The sequence below is a fragment of the Hippocampus guttulatus genome, chromosome 8 (assembly GCF_054856545.1).
Source record: "Hippocampus guttulatus isolate MCC_2025c chromosome 8, RoL_Hgut_1.0, whole genome shotgun sequence".
In the NCBI taxonomy this organism is placed as follows: Eukaryota; Metazoa; Chordata; class Actinopteri; order Syngnathiformes; family Syngnathidae; genus Hippocampus; species Hippocampus guttulatus.
In genome coordinates, this window is record NC_141268.1 from 4841369 (window position 1) to 4858470 (window position 17102).

A 17102-nucleotide genomic window follows, 5' to 3' on the forward strand; every position below is an offset into this window, starting at 1 on the left:
CCACACACACACACAAAATTCCGACATATTTCCCAAAGCATAAAAATATATCAAAATATGTAACAAATATAGTGTATGTTACAATTAGATTGCCCAATAAACGAGAGTTGTGCATAATATAATAAAAAAAAAACAAAGAATAGAGTAAAAAATAAAAATTCTAACTGCGTCCTCGTCATTTTCTGCCCTCTTATGTTCATGTTCTCTCTCAGAAGTGTTTTTTGCCTGGCGTTTTGTAAAGAACTGATCCAAGGACATTTGTTTTTGTCAGTTCTGAACAATCCTTCGAAATTATCCAAGGCAAACATCAACATAGTGAGCGATCGCCCGACTGGTGAACACTTTTTCTGGGTGATTCACACTTATGTAAAACTATTGGAACGTCTCATGGCACGAGGTAAATGACGAGGATGTTGCATAGACACATTTCTCTATTTATTTATCGACACGCACAGACACATATGGTAGAAGTCCCTCCTAGCCAATGGGATGCCAGGATGGTGCTCAGTAATAGCCAATAGCAGAGCAGCTATAAGTTGCGTTCAGGAAACTCGGATCTGCGACTAGCCGGTCATATTGTATTTTTACGAAATTTATTTCGTAACAAGAGGCAATATTTTCCTGTTGAGACGTTTGGGAACTTGAAAATTTCGTATGAAGAGATGTTCATAAGTAGAGGTACCTCTGTAGTCCGATAAATAAATCCATCCATTTTCCGATCCGCGTATCCTCACAAGGGTCGTGGGGGGTGCTGGAGCCTATCCCAGCTGTCTTCGGGCAGTAGGTGGGGGGATAAGGGACACCCTGAACAGGTTGCCAGCCCATCGCAGCCCGATAAATAAATATTCAGTAAAATACGGGAAAAACAAAAACTCTTTGTACTTGGTTACTGCTCATTAGAGGGATGCAGGTGTACTTAATGCTGTGGCATCTGAGTGTTTAAAGCACAGAGGCCTGCACAGACATGTCTAAAATATACAAAATAAAAGTGGTTGAGCAATGTCAAAAGAGAAGGCAGTTAAGATCCATCCATAAACAAAAGTAACCACCAGATGCTTCCAAACAAAAAGGTTTTCTTTTCAACATCGTTTCATGAAACACACCTTAAGTCCTGTAGGAGCTTGTATTTTGAGAAAGCACACCTTCACGCTCATATGAACATTCAATGCATTTATGCAATGACCAAAATGAGTTGCTGCTTTTTCAATGGAGCCAAAGGCATTCAAAAGTGACAAAAAGCAGGGCAGCAAGCAATCAAAAATACTTCTGTTCCTTGTACTTCTCAGAGTGTCCATACATTATAGATAGATGGTATTTAAAAAGCATTCTTCTGAAAACAAAACGATTTTATTCAATTCTAATGTTGATAAATTACATTTTCAACATGATTTCCATCATTTTCAATGCATAATTTGATTCGCTTTGCAAAGTTCTTTCCTGTCTTATGGCTGTTTAATAAGCATGGTTTTGGAATTTTGGAGGGAGCCTTGAATACCCGCAATTCAGATCCAAAGCACAAGAACTGTGAGTCGGACATCCTCACCACTTGTGCTCTACGTGCGCACAGACAGAGAGAGAGAGAGAGAGAGAGAGAGAGAGAGAGAGAGAGAGAGAGAGAGAGAGAGAGACAGACATCTGGTGAGGAAAAGTATAGGTAGCTTTATCAAGTCTTTCAAACCTTTCCACATGACTAGTATTTGTTATAACTTGTGAAAGGTAGAGAATTTTGCTTCACACACCACACTTCGCAAACCACAAAAAAAAAGACATATACTGTATACACAGGTGTGTCTGTGTGTATATCTATCTGTCTATATATATATATATATATATATATACACAGTGATAATTTTACAGTTTATCCCGAGCGAGTCCCAGGGACTCGCTGATCAGAAAAGTATGAGTCCCATTATGCATTTAGAGAGTCCCAAATTTCGAATTGTGAAATGGTCTACTTCAATTGCATATGATAATAACATAAACAACAACATATACATAAACAAATGCTGCAAACATTTAAATAATTCAGAAGCAGGCTGAGGATTTCGGAAATTCACGGTAACCATTTTTCGGTTCCGTCGGATTACCCAATGGGAAACCAAGGTAACTAATTTTGGGTTACATAAATGTTCATCATGGGAACTCATTTTTCTATTTTGACTGATATTCATAATCAAGAATTCTGAAACTCAAAAGTATAACGTTTAAAGGGTAAATGTTTGAAAACTGCATTAACAATGAACATCACATCTGCAGCTGTGTACTCCAGGTTTATTCCAAAAAATAAATGGATCAAAATATGGTGTACTCATATGGCATCATGAATACAGCATACCACAAAATCAGAGTATTTTTTCCAATCTCACACTGCAAAGATTAATTTACTGGTAATCCTTCATACAGGTAAGTATTGATGTGGCTTGACATCCTCTTCCCAAGACGATGCATGTGTAATCTACTATCAATTTGACGAAAGAATCTAACACATGTCATCATGAGTTCTACCAACAGTTAACATTAGCATTACTACACCTTGTGACAAATGTTTTATTCCTATAGTTACCATGCTACAACCACTAAATTATAGAATGACCAAGACTGTTTCATAACATTTTTCATAGCGATTAGCCTATAGATCTAATGACCAACTTGCCTCGGAATTGTGCCTCCCGTCCGATCTCGCTCTCGTTTTCTGTGCCTACGTCACAGGTGAGTTTAGTGATACGCCCTTCGGATGATTCATACGAAAAATCAGACTGGCATTCCCATTTCTTAAATGTCGTAATTAGTAGACCTTTGTGAGTTTTTTTCGCCGCCATCTCAATCTTTCATCCGCGCGATTCCTCAGTTTGCGGACTAAAATAGCAACCCGCATGCACACATGACGTTATCGGTTCCGTCGCCTCCCTGAAAACAAAACAAAATGAAAGTAAATTAGAAGAAACACACTCACACACCACACCACAAACATACATACAGGCACAGTGAAATCGCGTCGATCACACAGGAGAGATTTGATCGCATACAGTCAACTCGCATACAGTCGCATACAGTCAAGGTGACTTTTATGGTTAAATGATTTTTCGGTACCGTCAAAATGGCGCCACGGAAACGACACGCTACCGGGAATGATCGTTACCGTGAAATCCTCAGGCCTGCCGTAGTTTTTTGTTTGTTTTTTTTTGACTGAGAAATTTCTTTGCTTCCAAAAAAACGCACATTATTTGGAATTGTGCGTCCCGCGGGAAAATTATGCGTCTAGGACGCGGGACGCAGAGGTAACGAAATGGCTGTATGTACTGTATACATAAAAAAAAAAAAATCCTTGTCTCACCCCTCGGGTGGTGTCCGTCCCTCATTCAGCTCGGGTCCTCTACCAGAGGCCAGGAAGCTTGAGGGTTCTGCGCAGTATCATTGCTGTTCCCAGCACTGCACATTTCTGGACTGAGATGTCCGATGTTGTTCCCGGGATCTGTTGCAACCACTCATCTAGTTTGGGGGTCACTGCCCCGAGTGCTCCGACCACCACAGGCACGACTGTCACCTTTACCTTCCAGGCTCTCTCCAGCTCCTCTCTGAGCCCTTGGTATTTCTCGAGTTTCTCGTGTTCCTTCTTTCTGATGTTTCCATCACTTGGGACCGCTACATCCACTACAACGGCTTTCCTCTGCCCTATATCTATGATCACAATATCTGGTTGGTTCGCCATTACCATCTCGTCAGTCTGGATCTGGAAGTCCCACAGGATCTTCGCTCTGTCATTCTCCACCACCTTTGGAGGTGTTTCCCATTTTGACCTTGGGGTTTTCAGTCCATACTCCGCACAGATGTTTCGGTAGACTATGCCAGCCACCTGGTTATGGCGTTCCATGTAGGCTTTCCCTGCCAGCATCTTACACCCTGCAGTTATGTGTTGGATCGTCTCAGGTGCCTTTTTGCACAACCTACACCTTGGGTCTTGTCTGGTGTGGTATATCTGGGCCTCAATGGCTTTGGTGCTCAGGGCCTGCTCCTGAGCAGCCAGGATGCGTGCCTCTGTGCTGTCCTTCAGGCCAGCCCTCTCTAGCCACTGATAGGACTTCTTGAGATCAGCCAATTCGGTTATGGTCCGGTGGTACATTCCGTGTAGGGGCTTGTCCTCCCATGATGGTCCCTCTTCCAGCGCCTCATCCTCTGTTCCCCATTGTCTGAGACATTCTCTGAGTGTGTCATCCGTTGGGGCCTTCTCCTTGATGTATTCATGGAGCTTGGATGTTTCATCCTGGACAGTGGCTCTCACACTCACTAGTCCCCGGCCTCCTTCCTTTCGGCTTGCGTACAGTCTCATGGTGCTGGATTTGGGATGGAATCCTCCATGCATGGTTAAGAGCTTTCAGGTCTTAACGTCAGTGGTCTGAATCTCTTCCTTTGGCCACCTTATTATTCCTGCAGGGTATCTGATCACTGGGAGGGCATAGCCGTTTATTGCCCGGTCTTATTCTTGCCATTGAGCTGGATTCTTAGGACTTGCCTCACTCGCTGGAGGTATTTGGCCGTAGCCGCTTTCCTTGTTGCCAGTTCGAGGTTGCCATTGGCTTGTGGTATACAGAGGTACTTGTAGCTGTCCTCAATGTCTGCTCTTGTTCCTTCAGGGAGTGAGACCCCTGAAGGAACAAGACCCTCTCTTAGTCACCATCCGACTACATTTCTGAAGCCCGAATGACATCCCGATGTCGCTGCTGTAGATCCTGGTTGTGTGGATCAGGGAGTCTATGTCCCTTTCGCTCTTAGCATACAGCTTTATGTCATCCATGTAGAGGAGTTGACTGATCGTAGCTCCATTTCTGAGGCGGTATCCATAGCCTGTCTTGGTGATTACTTGGCTTAGGGGGTTCAGTCCTATGCAGAACAGCAGTGAGGAGAGTGCATCACCTTGGTATATGCCACCTTGGTCCTGTTCACCTTAGACAACTCCAAGCATTCAGTGATCCATGTATGTGGCATCGAGTCATAGGCTTTCTTGTAATCAATCCAGGCTGTGCACAGGTTGGTATGTCGGGACCTGCAGTCTTGTGCGAGTGTTCTGTCAACCAGGAGCTGATATTTGGCTCCTCTGGTATCTCTACCAATGCCCTTCTGTGCTTCACTCATGTATTGATCCGTCACTTATCTTAGCCGCAATGATGCCTGACATGAGCTTCCATGTTGTGGAGAGACAGGTTATTGGCCGATAGTTGGATGGGACTGCACCCTTTGAGGGATCCTTCATGATCAGGATCGTTCGCCCTTCGGTTAGCCATCCTGGGTGAGTCCCATCCCTCAGCAGCTGGTTCATTTGTGCTGCTAGGCGCTCATGGAGTGCTGTGAGTTTCTTTAGCCAGTAGGTGTGGACCATGTCCGGGCCTGGTGCTGTCCAGTTTTTCATATCTGAGACTCTTTCCTGTATGTCTGCCACTGTTATGGTAACTGGGATCAGGGAGGTTGCTGTGACTCTCAGGGTCACCAGCCATTGTGCACTGCTGTTATGTGCAACCTCCTTCTCCCATATGCCTTTCCAGTCTTGGTGGGTCAGCTCTGTTGTTGGGACCCTGCCACTGAGCGTACACTTTCGCAGGTTGTGTTGCGAACAGCCTGTTTATTCGTCTGGCCTCATTCTTTTTCGTGTACCGCTTTAGGCGGCTGGACAAGGCTTGGAGCCTTTGTTTGGCAGTTTCGAGTGCTTCAGGTATGCTTCAGGATGTACCTCTCGGGTATCGGCCTTTTCATCACACCTCTCTGGGCCTCCGTCAATTGACTCACATCTTTCCGAGCCGCCTTGATCTTAGCCTCCAACCGTCTTTTCCATGGTGGGTAACGTATCTCGTGGCTTCCATGGTTGCTGTTATAGCCAAGCATCTCTAGGATCACTGATGCTGAAGCGTATATCAGCTCATTGGTTTCCGTGATCTTTATGGTAGGGATCGCCCTCGGTGCTGCCTTCACACTTTCCATGAGACTTTCAGGTGGTACTTCACATAGCCGTTGTAATCGGTTTCTAGGTTGCCCAGCTTTCATTCTCGCTTTCAGGTCAGTTGCTGCCTCGCTCAGCATTTCATTCATTGGGGCTGGCCTCCCAATCTCATCATCTGCATTCATTGGGGCTTGCCTCCCAATCTCTGGTATGTCCTCCTCCTCTGATCTGGCAGCCTGGGGCCTTTCACCAGGGAACCTGCGTTGTACCTCATCAATCTCAAGTTGTGGCAGCAGTTGCCGTTTGTGGATGTTGGAACACTGAGCTACTAGTTGTTTCGTGGTCAACCGTGACTGGGTTTCGAAGTAACCATTTAGCCCACATTCTCTGCATGTAACCCCTCTGACTAGGGTTGCTTGAGTAGTAGCATTCCAACAGAGCCATGTTATCGCATCTCTTTGTTCCAGTCGCCCATTTTTCATCAAGGTGCTCTGGTTCCCCAGCACCTGACGCAGACCTTGTTTGGCCGTGCGACGTCTGAGCCGGCATGTCATTCGTTTTATTGTCTCTCATCATTGTATGAGCGTGAAGGATCTTGCCCAAGGACCCACACTGGATGGTGTTATGTGCTCATTTTTGCCCCAAGCGGGATTCGAACCACCGTCTCCCGTACGCCAAACCGATGCCTTACCAACTGAGCTATCCAGCCGCACACATATATACACACACACACACACACACACACACGCACACACACACATATACCTGTATATATATATATATATATATATATATATATATATATATATAGTACTAATATTCAAATGCAAAACATTTTATCCCTCTCCTTCAAATGTAAGGTATGTTAACTAAATGTCAGGAGACTGAATTTTTGAAGATTTTGCTGGGAAAAATGTTATTCTTCAACATGCACACACACACATGCACACACGGCACACCCACAATACAAATGAAATGCTTTCACAGCGCATTGTCGATTGAAACAAACAAGACAGAGAGCAGTAGAAAGATATTTAACCTTGTGAGCAGTGAGGCATAGAAACCTACCAAACATAAAAGAGGATTGTTAAATGTCCTTTCGAAAGAAAAATCTTGAGAATGCCTTGTCATGCTGAGAGGATGGAGTGTGTGTGTATTGTTGCTTGTAGCGGTTTAGTCGTGTTTGCTCACACTCCCGTCTTGTTTCTGCACAGTAACAAATGAAAAGTATCAACGACACCTCTTGTGAAGAAGAAAATGTTAATACAAAGCAACAGCAATCAAAAGACCTTTCAAGAGGAATTTTTTCTTCAAACGTTGCGATTCAAACAGTGTGTTCCTTCACATTCAACAGCACCGTTGACAAAGAAAGTGAATGTGTGCATCTTAATGCCCTCGATTAATTTTTTAAAAATAAAAACGTGCTAGCCCTTACTTGAGATCTAAGCAGTTGAAATAACTGGGTTCACCACTAGATGGCAGACCTTGCTCACCAGGGCCTCCAACAATAAGTGGTGTCTTCAAGAAGAAGAGGGACTGCCTCTTGGCTAGATGCCGTATTTTCTGCACTATAGGGCACTTCGGATTATAACGTGCACATTCAATGAATGGCCTACTTTAAAACTGTTTTCATATATAGGGGGCACTGCATTATAAGGCACATAGAATAGAAAGTACAATCGTGGCTGCGGATGTGCTATGCATCCACTAGATGGTGCTACGCTAAATGAATACAATACAATACAGCTTAATTTATATCGAGCTTTCACAATCAACTAAGCCATGAGAACTTTTCACGAACACGGACATGAAACGTTTCAAGACAAATGGCACAATGAACAACAAATGAACTACAAAAGTTATGAAGACAATTGATTCAACAAATAAGCACGCACATCTTGTGGGCTCACATCCACAAGGGGTTAAATAACCTTAGAAGTCTTGCTTCTCTCTTAAAATAAACGGTTGCCGTTTCTCGTGTGAGTGATTCATGGTGCGACTGCGTGGCACTATACCATCATGCAGAAATGTGATGTGGATAAAGCCATCATAAGTCACTGTTCTGTTCACTCAGTCAACCACATGAGTTTTTAACCTTCAACTTTCTTGTGAGTCTTTCAATGAGACAATGCAGTCAGAGGGGTTTATTTAAAGAGATCACAAGGCTTCCGCGAACAAGGCATTGTTCTGTTTGATTGGCTTGGCCTCACACTATGCTTAAGAACTGAAGGAGACACATACACACACGCACACACACACAATTATACGCTATTGTGGTGTTCACTGTGGACTCTTGGTTCAATAGGATTCAGAGAACAATGTCCAAAGGATATAGGAGGTCAGGATGAGAGATGGGGTGCGGTGGGGGTGGGGGGTGGGGGGACCTTTGTCTGCTTGACTGCCCTCATGGAGGTGTTCAGTCGATCACAAATGGTACACCACACAACAACACGACTACATACACACACTACAGCACACAAACGTAATACCAAACTCGCATGATTGCCCATATGCAGTCACAAAGTTTTGGAAAAGAACATATATAATGTCGAATACAACACAATGAAATATAACAAAAAAATAAATTTAAAAAACAGATATTATAATACCCCAGTAAAGAGTATGAATGAGTAAGTTACAGTACTATGTATGATATTTTCCCAAGGTCTCAAATCAATGAATAATACATTTGAGGATTCTTAACACAGTTGTAAATGATTTAATGAAGGGTGTGGATATTGTTCGCCTGAAAGCATTATTTCCAAAGTCAATGTTAACTTACAATATCAGTTTTTTAAAAAAATACCATTGTCCTTGCTAAAAATGTTGTTTGTTTTTCTGTAGATTCTCGGTCATCCACGTCATGGATAAAAAGGTTGCCTTGAAGGCAACTGGGCTTGTTGATTTTTTTTCCAAACTGTTTAAAAACAATTACGTTTTTGAACTGTTGATACAAGATGAGATCAAATGTCGAGAAAAGCTTCCAAACATGAATGAAACACCATACAGTTAGCCATATTTTCACTGAAACAACCGATGAGCGTGTATGGGTGATTAAGACGCGGGGGACGATTCGTCGGTTACCTTTCAACCAGTATGAACCCGTTCACCTGAGTTGAACAAAACTTCAAAAGAAAGAATGGGGGAAGTTCTGGGGGCAGAGTTCAAATGTGAAATGCCGAGCTCTCCTTTAGTTTTGTGCATAACTTGGGTTGGGGGCCCATGTGTGTTTAGTGTAGTTGTGTGTTTGCAACACTGATCGAAAAGATGACGTTGTATTGATGGACAGCATTTGCATTGATAGGAAGAGTCAAAGAGAGACAAAAAAGAAAGGGAGACAGAAAGCAAAGTAAATTGAGAGTAAGAAAGACAGAAAGAAAAAAGAAAGAAAGAAAGAAAGAAAGGAAGCGTTCGCAGCAACAGGGAGTGTGAAGCTGGTTGTAAAGAGCAATCAAGTGTCAAAATGAGACTGACAAGAATAAAAAGGATTGGAACTCCCAAGCTTCAGATAAAGTCAGCTACAAAACACACGCGCATGCATGCACACACACACACACATGCGCAATCACAACTGTTGTGTTTGTCCATCAACAAACTGTCTTCCCACTTATCAGTCTGGCTTTGAAATGGAAGAGGGCGTGGGATTGGAATGGAGTACCATTTTCGCAAGCACGAAGGGGGCTCTGGGCTCCAGTTTTAAACATATATCTATTTATTTTATTTAAATATGTCATGTTATAAAAACGGTGGCATGGTGGTCAACTGGTTAGCACGTTGGCCACCTGGTTAGCACGTCAACCTCACGGTTTAGAGGTGCAGGGTGCGATTCGGACTCTTGCACATGAACATGCAACCTCCACACAGGAAGTGGAGGTTGCATGTTCTCCCCGTGCCTGTGTGGGTTTTCTCCGGGTATTCTAATTTCAGTCCCACATTCCAAAAACATAAGTGGCAGGTTAATGGGACACTCTAAATTGCCCCTAAGTGTGACTGTTAGTGCGAATGGTTGTTCGTCTATGTGTGCCCTGCAATTGGCTGGCAACTAGTTCAGGGTGTCCCCTGCCCACTGCTTAATGACGGCTAGGAAAGGCTCCAGAGCGCCCCGCGAGCCTTGTGAGGATAAGCGTATTAGAAAATGGATGGATGGATGTTATAACAACAGTTGTCATAGATCTTAAGATAAAATACAGTGGACTTTGGATAGTCACGGGTACTGGGTCCCACTTTGGCCCGCAAAGAGCGAAAAACTGCGTATTATTGACGACCAGGGAAATGCATTGGGGGAAGAAACAAACAACATTGAAAAACCTCTAATATGCAATTTCAACCAAAATTGAGGTTGGCTGCCCCCCACCACTCAAAAAACAACTATGAAAAAATTGCTGAAAAAAGAATTACTGACAAAAAAAATATATGATGAACCACCAGGGTCCACGGTACATTTTGATGTGAGAGCTCAATAATAAGGTTGCTTTGATCACATTAAGACTGTCTGAGACTACCTACTCGTTAATGGTAAAGTGGTGTGTGCATGCATTTTTGTGCGTTGGGTTTGTGTATTACTCAATATGAGCCTCTGCTTCTGTTTACTTTACTATAATCTCTCGCCACACTCTCCTCTGCTCTCAGACAATTTCTTCAATACATACTGTAAATACTACAATTTCACTGCACTGAGAGAGGAAATGAAGACAGAGCGGTGAATTATATAATGATTGTTACACAGCGCATTACATTCAACAGCACAAATAAATTCACAGGCCAAGGGCATAATTGGAGGAGGACAAGTCCTGCCCAATTTCTGAATGTGTCTCTGTCCCCCCCCCCCCCCAGAGTTGAGACAAAAACAGTGAACTAATTGGCCTGTCAACAAGCAATACAGATACATGGACAAAAGTGATAGTACCCCTATGTTGGATGATGAAAAAATAGTAACAATATGAATACAGCTACAGCGCGGTTCACCTTTCACTAATTTCTTTGGGTACAGTTTATTTATTTATTCATTTTTACAGTACAGTTTTTGTGTTCTAAATCCTGATTGGCTAAGGCAAAGGTCCCCAACCTTTTTTGCCCCACGGACTGGTTTCATGTCAGACAATATTTTCAGGGACCGGCCTTTAAGGCCGGATAGATACAACAATATTATATGATATGACCTGCATGAAAAGTTTGGTATTTTCGAAACATACAGTAATAATAAACACGAATCATGACAAGAGGAACGTTTGATCTGGCCGCAACGTTCTCTGGTCGCTATGGTAACGTTTAAACCTGCCTTCAAAATAAGATATGCCACAAATAAAAAGTGCATGAAAAATACATACTCACCATGCCGCATATCATGCAGAGTGGGCTTGGTGTGTGGGAATCTCCCATTGAGATAAATACGTATCTTCAGGAGGACTCCTGATACTGTCTTATTAAATGTAGCCTTCTTTTTCTCGGAAGTCGTAGGCTCCTCTTCTGTCTCCTGGCTGGGCCTTTTCCCTTTCCCAAAAAAACATTTCAAAGACGTATGTTTTTTTATTCCTTTTGCTAACCCTGGGTTTCATTTCCTATCACGTGACAGAGAAGCGCGCATTCACCTGCGTCAAGAGTGACATACTGTAGACGGATACAACAGAGAATCCGGTAATTTTTCATAATATAACATTTTTCAGATTCCGAAATGAATAAAACGGAAGGAGTGTAAGTTATTTATTTTTTCTGTGTGGCCCGGCACCAAATGACCCACGAACCGGTACCAATCCGCAGCCCGGCGGTTGGGGACCCTTGGGCTAAGGGACTGTAGATCAACGTCAACATCCTCCGTGCCTCGTCTCTGTGCAACAGGGGTGCCCAATCTTTTTTGATCGAAGATCTACTTTACAAACAACGAACCTCCCGCAATCGACCCGTTATTGCACGTGCACGCAAACACACACGTGCACACGCGCATACACGCACACACACGTGGGCACGTGCTTACACACGCCTGCCATGATGAGCAACAGCCATAACGGCCTGTAACATGAACAAAACAGAAAAATAAAGGAGATGCAAATGTTTGTGAGTGTGTGAAAGGGAAATCACTGACTACCTTAGTAGAGACCTGACGCAGAGGCAGGGAATGCATTTCTGCAAGTGCAAAACTATCGTTCATACGTGTATCATTTTAAAATGTTTCTCCTGGAGATCCAGATTCCCATTCTTTGCCAGTGCCATCGGTGAATTCCAGATGAAACAAACTTTGACTGAGAATGATAAAAAAAAAAAAAAAAGGTATACCCCAATAATTACCCATAACTCTTCAGAAAACGACACCCGCACCACAGCCTTCAGTAGAAAAGCGGAGTCAGGACAAAGGGCCAAAGTCACAATGTGTCTAACCTCGCATTGACTCTTAAAATTATTATTTTATAGTATTTCTAAAACTATCATAGTTATTCGCAAGAAAGCATTTTGATTTTGATTTTTAAAAATTGTATAGTACAGTACTATATTGTATAATAATTGCAAAAAAAATAAAGCTAACCACTTCATGGAACTGGCCAATCATGGGTTCTTTTTGGAATGTAACCCCCGTGATAAAAAAAAAAGGGTTCACTGTACAGGAAAGGAAAAAAAGAACTATCGTAGCAATAATAAGAATAATAACAAAAATGAACTGTTTAAAAGTAATGGAAATTAACCATTGAAAATTAGACATTGCTTTGGAAATGTTGTTCAACAAAAGTATTAAAAAACAAACAAACTCGTAAAAAAGGCCTGCACCTATTCTTCAATAATTTCAGATCTGCAGGACTGTAGCCAACCTCCCAGGAGGAGGCCGCAGAAGGAAAAGTGATGACAAATTGAAGAGGCGAATGATGCGAATGATGACAAAAGCTGCAAAGAAATTAAAAAGTGAACTCCAAGGTCAGTGTTAGATTGCACCATCCGTCACTGTTTCAGCCCAAGTGGACTTAATGGGAGACGACAAATGAAGGACACCACTGTTGAAAATAAATCACAAAATTGCCAAACAGGAAGTTAACAAATCTCAAAGCTTCTGGGAGAATGTCCTATGGACAGACGAGACAAAACTGGAACCTTTTAGCAAGGCACATCAGCTCTAAGTCCACAGATCCAAGATTGAGCGGTTTCTCCAGAGCGACGTGGGGGAGGAAGCTGTTGTGCGTGTTATGTCGTCAAAAACAAAGCAATACAAGAAACCTGTTGGATCATTTGAACAACTAGTGATCAAAGTGGAAAGCGTGAAAATGCAAGTCGAGGTTGCACAGCCTGCCCATGTAACCCTGAGCAGTTTAGTTGCTAATAACTGGGCGGCGGCCGCCGGATGGAAGCAGCAATCAATCGTGTTATCTTTTCATCAGTCACATTTGCAAGGAGCAACGATGCCAATGCCGTATGTTTAAAATTATTATGTTTACATGAAAAGGCGTATGTATTATTCCTGATTGGTCCATTTATTAGTTGCTTACTATATTTTACATATTATTCTATATTTGTTATACTGTTGAATAAAAAATTTGAAATGAATGAAAAAAATGCATGTTTAAAAAATGTTTAATTAATATATTAATTATCTTTGTTGTCAGGACCATTGCTTTATAACCGGCAATTTAAAAGCAATGAAAAATATGGTTCCCGGTCCACAAACCGCATGTACTTGTCCCAACTGCTCCGTGACGCAAAAAAGATTGCTGCCTTAATTACTAACATTACTAAATACAAGACCATATCACATATTATTATTATAATTATTCTTACTATTATTTTGAAAATCTAAGGTGCAGGTTATGAATCAGCAAAAATAAATAAATAAATACAAAATCATCTAGAAAAGTTGAACGACAGCTCTGATTTTAAAATGTAGTAACACTTTTTTGGCCAATGTTAGTGTTCCTAAACTGAAGCTAATGGCTATAAATGCTGCGTTCTCGTTAAAACACAAATAAAATGCCTCTTCCTTCCAGGAGAACTAAGGAAATCAGAAAGCAATCACCAATGATGTGCTGAATTATTAATATAGATAATTCCTCTGATACTAGCGCTTTATGCTCTACAACTGATTTTCAAATCACTGTATCGATGCTTTTAATACTTTTAATGCAATGTAATGAATATCATTAATAGGAACATCGTGAAAGGTAACTCAACTACGGATGGATTGTCTAAATCAGTGGTCTTAAACATGCAGCCCGGAGGCCATTTGCAGCCCGCAGGATGATATTTTGCTGCCCCCTACTTGACATCAGAATTTAATGTTGGTGCAGCCCCTACATTTTTTGCCGCGTAATTTCCCTGGGCGTTTTTTGTTGATTTGTTTCAATAACGAATGGGCTACCAGAGCTCAGACTCTTGACAACTTTCATCTAATATGTAATTCTGAAGTGGCACTAAGCGGATGGAAATGGTATCCCATCACCCAGCCCTAGTCATGTCTTGTTCGAAACAAGCCGTGAAGATTCAGGTCTGCGATGAAAACAGCCGATTTCAAGAAAAAAACAGGAGAAGGAATGGGGTTTTTTGTTGAGCGCAGGGTCACAAAAATCATGTCGTGAATGCACAGAGAAAGTTGCGATACTCAAGAAATCATCTTACTCAACTAAACATGCTGAGGAGTGCGCAGAGTAGCAGGGAAATTAGATTTTGTTGACCCTCTATCGAACCGTTCATGTTCAGAACTGTTCTTTATAAATTGAGAAGACTGCATAAATTGTACCCACGGATGTTACACTGCTCAGTAAGTCAGTCACTCGGTCTCAGATGTAAACATAGACGGAGTGGCAGACCTATTTCATAAATGGAGCTATTTTAGATACATTTTGTGATGTTTGTGGATAAACAATTATATTGCGGTGACACAACAAACCTGACGAAACACCTCAGGCTGAACCACAACGCACAATACAAGGCTTTTATGATGAGGCAGATTCGTGGATGGAAAAGGAAAACGACCTCGGTGTTCCTAACATGCACTTTCAGGTACAGACGGAGAAATTGTGGAACTTTAAGCTGTTGCTGTTTTAGTGTTCATATTAAGAAATACACTTATTAACAAATTTAACAAATTAAATAAATGCCTCAAGAAATGGACCAGTCATCGTCCGGGACACTTATTGGAGCCAATCATCTGTGCTGTATGTTTGACAATAAAGTTGTACTTGTTACTTGATATTTGGCATTTTCACAAATACCAGCATTGGTCTTTTTGAAAAACCGGAAGAGTAATAACACATCAATTTAAAACTGGTTAACCTCATGTAACTATCACGTCTCACCTGTTTAGTGGGTTTGACATTCACAAGCTGAGCCCATGAGCCAGGAACTTCTGATTTTCAAGGATAATATGAAGTTGAATTAAATACAAAGCTATAAAAACACAATGAGCTTACCCTTAAATTCAACAAAAAACGAAAGGAAACAAAGCAGAAATCATGTCACTTCATTTGAGTGGAATTCACTCATTTGCTTCTGTTAAAACAACATCATCATCACCATCATCATCATCATCCCAAACTCTTGGTCGATACATTATGCCAGCCTCGGATTCCTGCCAGTTTCAGAAGCCCAAGTAGAGACGCGACAAGAAAGTTACATACTAATATCCACACGTTGAAACAATATCCCGAATAATCGCATCACATATTGACACAATTGTGTTAAAACTTCACGAATCCCATCAAAACACAATTGCCCTAAAATTGAATTATACAGTTCAAGGAGCAATCATGCTCACCTTTGAAATAAGGTTAACAAGAGAAAGAGAGAGAGAAATGGAGAAATAGTGATCAACGTGACACTCACCAGGCAGTCCCGGTGCTTTCTAAACTCCTCAAGAAAAGCAAGCCAAACTTCCGCCGACCTCGTCTTCCTCTTTATGTGCTCGGTGTCAAGCTTGTAAACCCGACTTGGTTCAAATCTCAAGTTGTTCAGTCCGGTTCTTCTTCTGACGAGGATCTTGACAGTCGGTGTTGAGCTCAACAGTGTCACACCGAAGCCGCGGACGTGCGTGAATGTTGGCGGAAAATACGGCTCCGTCCGCAGCCAACCTGGCTTCGCACCCAGTCCACGGCGGCCCAAAGCTCACCTCCCACTTAAAGGGCGAGAGTCTGACTCCAGGTTGAGGTTGCGGGGACAACCGGAGTGGGGGAGGAGCGAGGTGACAATAAAACATGGGAGTGGGGTCGATAGGAACCATCACTTGCTTCTGCTCATTTTTTCACCCAACACGAACCAATCTGTCGTTAACTATTGACGAGTCGGTACCTGTCATCGCTTCCTTTAAATCAATGCACTTCAACACTGCAGGAGTCCACCAATTCCATTGAGTTTAACCAGTGGCATCAGTAGATTTTATGGAGTATGTTTCAAATGGATATATTCTATATGAAATACTGCATACAGGTACACAGTTTTCTAATTTCGGATATATTCAGGCGATTTCAGGTTTTCTTCTTCACTTAAAGTTCTGCTATTTCATTTTTCTTTTTTCAAGGAAGAAAGAAAACGTTTTCAACGTGTATTTAAATTCATTAGGTTGTCATTAAAATTCAAATAATCACGATTTTATGTGTGAATATAAAAAAAGTATTATGTTTTCCGGCAGCCCGGTGGGCCAGTGGTTAGCGTGTCAACCTCACAGTGCAGAGGTACCGGGTTCAATTGCAGCTCTGGCCTCCCGATGTGGAGTTTACATGTTCTCCCCGGGACTGCGTGGGTTTTCTCCGGGTACTCCGGATTCCTTCCACATTCCCAAAAACATGCATTGCAGGCTGATTGAACACTCCAAATTGGCCCTGGATGTGAGTGTGGGTGGTTGTTCGTCTCTGTATGTCTTGCGATTGGCTGGCAACTGTTTCAGGGTGTCCCTTGCCTACTACCCGAAGATGGCTGGGATAGCTCCAGGATCCCCCACGATCCTTGTGAGGATAAAGTGGAACAGAAAATGGATGGATGGTTGTTTTCCGGCGACCCACTGGTCCAGTGGTTAGCGCGTCAACCTCACAGTGCCGGGTTCAATTCCAGCTCCGGCTTCCCTGTGTGGAGTTTACATGTTCCCCCATGCATGAATTGTTGTTTGTCTATGTGTGCCCTGTGACTGGCGGGCAACCAGTTCAGGATGTACCCCACCGACTGACCGAAGACAGCTGGGATAGGCTCCGGCATGCCCGCGAGCCGTGTG

General features: G+C 42.4%; 1 protein-coding gene across 3 annotated transcripts in view; it reads right to left on the reverse strand.

Moving 5' to 3' along the window:
• sox13 (SRY-box transcription factor 13) overlaps window positions 1–15996 on the reverse strand; it is a 54693-nt gene extending 38697 nt beyond the window's left edge. For all 3 annotated transcript variants that reach the window (XM_086117376.1, XM_086117374.1, XM_086117375.1), the window contains exon 1: window positions 15725–15996. The gene's annotated coding sequence lies outside the window, so the exon portion shown is untranslated. The remainder of the gene's footprint in view (window positions 1–15724) is intronic.
• Between the last annotated feature and the right edge of the window lie 1106 nt (window positions 15997–17102).